Consider the following 6,317-nt stretch of genomic DNA (forward strand, 5'->3'; position numbering starts at 1 on the left):
TTAGGAAACAATGTTTTTACCTTCTTTCAAGTAGAACTCTGTAGTGACAGAAGCTACACTCCTAACCTCCTGGGAAGCAAATACAAAAGAATAACAGAAGTGTCTGCAACCTGATTGTGTTCAATCAAGGTAGGACAATTAAATTTACTCCATATGTGCTGATGTTGTCCCATTTAAATCAAGACCATATCTGCAGATTATCACCTTGAAGTGCCTCTGAATCTCAGTTTCTGTTATACTTGCATCTGTTCAAAGGAACTTAAATTAATTTGGAAAAGCTAGAAATACAATTTAAAAGGAAGATAGCAGAGTAATCTTCAGGCTTTTTCTGAGATTACAACAGTTTAGGGAAGGAATATGCATATTATTTTAAAACACTCTCATGGTTGCAGAGGAGCAGTCATCAATGAGGCTGAAAATTTAGGTTATTTGAGGTATAATATACATTATCAACAATATTAAACCTAATACTTGTGTTACAGAACTCCATATACTTTGTTAGCCAAAGGTATCTTGTCAATTGTTACTGTGAAAAGAAGTTGGCAACAGGATAGTCCCATTGTCAGAGGATGTTTTATTGATCAGGTTACTACAATTTTGAAGGGAACATGAAAGATTAAGAAAGCAAGTGAATTAGTTTAATGATGACTAAACCCACTGATGACATACACAGTTTAATAAAGAATAATCTGAGCGTTCTTGTGTATTGATACTAAATGAACTTTTAAGTTCAGTAAAAACACTGACTTGATGTATGTTGCTAGATATAAAAACAACTAAAATGTTAAAATTTATAAATATGATGTAAAAATAGGATGCTCTATAGCTACTGCTTAAATCCAGTGTAGTCTTCTCTGTAGTGTGTCCTCTTCATCTACAAAAAAGATGCAGTATAAATAGATGGCAAAAATTCCTAGAGACATGAAAAAACTTCATCTGAAGACAGGTTAGGGAAATGAAGGACAGATGATGTGAGGATGGCATATAATGTATGTTTTAGCTTTTAGAAGGTCTAGCTTATCCCTTTACACAATACAAAAAACAAGGTAAATTAATCAAGCTGGCAGGCAACAAACCTACACTGATAAATATATACAGTGTGCCCTATAAAACCACAATGTTGATAAGGCTGAAAGATTGGTGAGTTACCAAAACCAGGTTACATTATATTTTCCTAGTTTTTGCATGAAAGGGAAAATTTGGATGTCTACTGTTTAAGATTTTAAAATGCCTCCAATTAAAAAGAAAAATAAAAAGAAACAAACCAAAATAACAACAAAAAACCTCAACAATCCCACAGTCTTTCTCAGTACTTTTTGTGAGATCCTAACATTGCTCATCAGTAGAGCTGGAGACTAAACCTGAATACAAAATGGGTCTAAGTGGGCACAGTTCACTGACTTAAGAAAAGATAGACATGAAAAAAGAAAAAAAAAACAAAAAACCCCAAACCATACTAATTGACATGACAACATGTAGTCCTGTAGCAATCATACAGCAGTTAGTATTTTATATAGAATGACAAATTCAGTGCCCGAGAGAGAGACATCAGTCTTACCACACTTCCCTGTCACTTACGACAGTATCACTGTAAACTGGCATTTGGACAAGCCAAAAGTGAAAGAATACAAGTAATTGGTTTACTAAAAGAGCACACAATTGATTAATTATGCTTGGGTCAGACTGGCTGTATTGGAGGGTTTCCTTGCAGAGCCAACATTCATTTCTTCTTTCGTTAGTGTCAGGCACACTTTAGCCTCCATTTCCTCCCAAATAACAAGTGCTCTTTAAATGGAGGAGCTGCATCTTTGAACTTGAATAAAAGGGTTGTTGTGCAGCGTAGGATTTAGCAGATGGTCTTAGAGAATCCAAACCTACCACTAGTCTTTTATTCTGCACTAGGAAAAGCTATGCTGTTTTAATGGCTCTGTTTGCTACATACCCTATTAAGCACAGTAGTCAAATGTTCTGAGGAATCGGGCAGCTTAGTTTCCAGTGACATTGATTACACTCAACAGTGAGAGGATGAGAAAGAGTGGTGGGCGGAGAAGTGAAAAGGCAGTGTGAGGCATTTCAGGGAGGAGGTTTGCACTCCAGCGCTTGCATGTGGGTGACAATCCCTCTGAGAAACAGTTTTTACCCTGAAGTGGAGCAGAGTTGAATCTTCTGTGCTCACTTCAGGTTTAATCTCCATCCCCACAACCTACCGATGCAGCCTGTCGTTAAATGTGCATTTACTTAAAATGAAGAGGGGAAAAAAAACCAGTAGCAAGAAGCTGCATCTTTAGAATGGAGCTGTGATTTCACAGAGCGAGATCCTGGCATGTTAATCTCTGGCGTAAATGGGTGTAATTCTCAATGACAATGCTAAGCCTGTTTACACAGCGGCTGAGCTAAACCCAAAGATGATAGACAATTCTGTTCAAAATCAATCATTTAATCCTTTCTAAATTTTTGTGATCTAACAACCAAAGATATTTGTGTTAAAAAAAGATGGTGCGAGAAAGCTGTGATTGTCACTGAGCATGACTTGCTTTGAGATAAAAATTATGACAGACTCATAATCTTATTTTAGATAAACATTTCATCTTATTATTCAAGAGTGAATATTACTGAGTCCAATAAGTACTTGCTGATAGTTACTGAACTCTGAAATAAGGTCTATTTTTTACATTGGAAACAGTCTGAGCTATCTAAGAGAGAAGAATAAAATCACGGTAAGTCTAAGTTTCTGTGTGATTCTGTGTAAGTTATGTTGTACTGAAGTTTACAGGGACTCAATATAATCAACAAGAACCTCGGGTTTTGTTTCTTTTTATTTTGCATATACTTATTTTAATAACAAATGAAAGCAGATGGAAAAGGAAACTGCATGGCAACCAGTCTGCCAAGCATGTAAGTGTTATTATATCACTTAAGATATTTAACAAACTGCTAAACCACCGTTTTATTTTCTGCATCAATTGGCTTAAGGCAGTGTATGAGAAACAGTAAGTATTTAGTTTACTTTGAAACAATTAGTGTTAATGAAAGGCCTCAAGGTTGAATCTTGAAGAAAAAATCTTTGAATCTTTGACTCAGATTCCCAATGTCAGTGTAAGTCCAGAAGACTCTTAAATTAAGTCTATGGAGTCGCTTCAAGATACAGACTAGTTGTCTGCAATTAGAATCCAGGTTAACTAATACCTGATGTTCCTTGTAAAAATAAAAATGCAAGCATAAAAGCACAAAAGTATTCTGTCAGTAAGAACATCTACATTAGATTGAATTCAAAATCAATTGCACAGAGACAATAGCTTTGATTACTAGTCTTGTTTAAGGGCTGAAATTTGGTTTCAGTTTAAGTTGCTCTGTGTTTATATTTTAGTGTACGTTATTCAGAACTTTTTATCCTACAACATTCTGTAAGAGTATTATGAAACTTGACAGTCAACGGGATTTAAATAAGTGATTTACAATAAAATGCTTAAGACATTAGTTTTTGCTTGTTCTCTCTCAAATAATTGAGAAAGTGCCTTTGAGAAAGTATGCCTGCTCTTAAATTTAATAGTCATTTGAAGCCCAAAAAGAGCAATATTTGTGAAGATAAGATTGAAAAAAAACAATAAGGGTAAAATGGCACTTCTAATGCATTGTCAGGAAGTGAAAATGTAGTTATGTTTCCTTGTCCTTTTAGATTTCATAGAAATTGTGTTCATACATTACCAAAGAACTTTGCATGTTGGTATGTGTTTCTAAGGAAATACTAGTATAATTTAAAATTACATTATGCTTTGGGCTTTCATTTTTTTTCACATTCGTTTATTCTCCTTTTCCTAAATCAGTCCATCAGATTAAAAAAAGAAAAACAAACATAATGACTCTCTTTGAAAGCCACAAATTGTTGATGGTAATGCAGGTGAATATTAACCAAGTGTTGTTTCTAGTGGATTTTCCTGCCATGTCTGAGATCAGGAACGGAACAGTTTATCTCCTTTGTTACCAGCATTTTTTTAAGCAGAGGTATACTGTATGTGTATTTGTGATACCTGATACCGTGTGCATGTTCTTGTTTGTAGCTACCCTATTTTCTGATTTACGTTAATAAAGGTTTTGGAGATTCCCCAGTGGAATGTAAGTAAGTATTACTTACATTATCTATGTATTACTATTTGTATTCATAAAGTGAATAAATACAAACTTGAACATAAATCTCCACGTGTAACTACATGAGCGGTGACAGCTTCAGGCCTCTTTGTTTTCATCCCCAGCTTACTAGACAAGATCAGCAATGAACATGCAAGCTTTCCCCAGGGGAGCCTAGAGCGAACTTTTTTATCTCTGACAGTGCTGCCAACTATTTCAGTGCTCCCTAATTTATTTTTTTAAAAAGCAAAACAGCAACAAAACACAACCCTACCACACACCAAAACATTTATTGCCAAAAAGAAGCCTGAAGGGCTTAGATTATATACATACGTACATATGTGTGTATTTGTGTGTGCGTAAAAATAAAACTAGAGCACAGAGAACATCAACAGGCTGGGAGGTAGAGAAACTGAAATTGGCTGGCATCCAATTAAAGAAAAGTCCAGGCATGAGAAAAAAGAAATTCTTTAAAGAGGTGTTTAATGTAAGGTAAAAAAGAAAGGTTATATGCTTAGAAAACCAATGGTAGTATGGAATGAGAAGTCAAAGAAAAGTTATTAATGGACTTTCAGGTTTTGGTCTGGAAAAGTGTATAAGCCATAACTTTCATGTTTGGGCTTCCTAAGCACTTTTATACAAGGAGCTTTCTGGGGATCCACATTTTTCTGCAGCCAGTATGGGTGCTGAGTCATAAGGAAAGCTGGCCATTTGGTTTTAGGTTTCTAAATATAGAGGTGAACATTTAAAGCCCTAATCTGGGAAGAGTGGACACTTGTATGCAGCTTTGGATAGTGCTTGTGCCAGAACCAAAGCTGCGCCTGTATTACATGTACTCCTGAAAATCATAGCTCCTATGATAAACACAAAAGAATCAGTTAAAATGAAAAAAAAAAATTAAATATAGAAGAATGGAAAATGTCAATCTCCGCTAAGCATCAAAACTCAGGATAGCTCATGTGCTCTCACTATGCTGAAGATGTAGAACAAGTAGACTTTGGGGGAGGGAACAGAAGAGCAACCTCACTTTTGGAAGGAATCTTGTGTTAAGCCTTAGAAGGGGTGAATTCTAACTGCGACTGGGATTTAGCTATTGTGTTTAGAGGGTAAGGAGTGGGAGTTTGTGGGAGTCTGCTTGGAAATAGTCAGTTTGCAGAATAAATATTACCAGAGAAGGTTTGTACTAACTTTACCTTTGCAGTTGGTGTATTATACCAACATTCAATATGTGGGTTGGTGGGTTGTTATATTTCCAATGAAATTTTGCACACTTCGGCTATTTGTTTGGGAACTTTGCAAAAATAGGACCTTTGACATTCAAAATGCTGTGACAGAGAATCAGAATTACAAAAAGGCCTTTTCACTTTCACTGTAAATAAACTTGTATAATCTAGTATTATATAGTAGGAGCTTCTTCTTAAAATTGAGGTTTTGCACTGGTGATTCACTGTTTTGACAGCATTCTGTGCCTTCTGCATAGATCCTGGCTGAAGAAACGCTTGCTGAATGCTTTGCCACCTGTAAAGGTTCGGGTGGGGATGGAGAAATCCTGTCTGGTCAGCAATTGTGTCCCTTTGGCTAAACGTGCCCCACTGCCTGCTGGGTGCCACCGAGGTGCTGCCACTCACCCCTGGCACGGATCTGCTGCTGCAGAGCGTGTGCAGCAGGTGCCATCTCCCCACTCAGCTATGGGGGTTCAAGCAAGTCCTTGAACGAGCTGTGAGGTCTGCTGAGTATTGTTCTGGCAGGCCAGGTGTGGCCCGGGGGGCGTGCCAGTGCCTGGCTCTGCTTTGAGTGAACAAATGCTTCATTATTTAGGGTGATTATGGTCCAGGGAGGCAAAACTCTTGGTGATTTTTGAATTAAGGGAAGGGTAGCAAGTGGGTAGCAGCAGAGGAAAGACTGTTTTGAGGGAAAACAGTATAAACTTTGTAGCAAACTTTCACCCTGCATACCTATAGTGTGTTTCAAGAACTATTTTTTTTTAGGTAAATAGTTGGCAACAGAACTTAACAGGGTGCAGAAACCCTGTAGCTATGTTAAGTGGCAAAGTACTAGCCAGCATATGGTGCTTTTGTACAGTGCCAGTATACATGCAGCTGATGGGTTAGTCAAAAAAAGAAGTCATTACCTTACTGTAAGATGTGAGCTTAAAAATGAGCCTGTGTCCTCATTTTCTGTGAGAACTTAAA

Source organism: Apaloderma vittatum, unplaced genomic scaffold (genome assembly GCF_000703405.1).
Source record: "Apaloderma vittatum isolate BGI_N311 unplaced genomic scaffold, ASM70340v1 scaffold21543, whole genome shotgun sequence".
NCBI lineage: Eukaryota > Metazoa > Chordata > Aves > Trogoniformes > Trogonidae > Apaloderma > Apaloderma vittatum.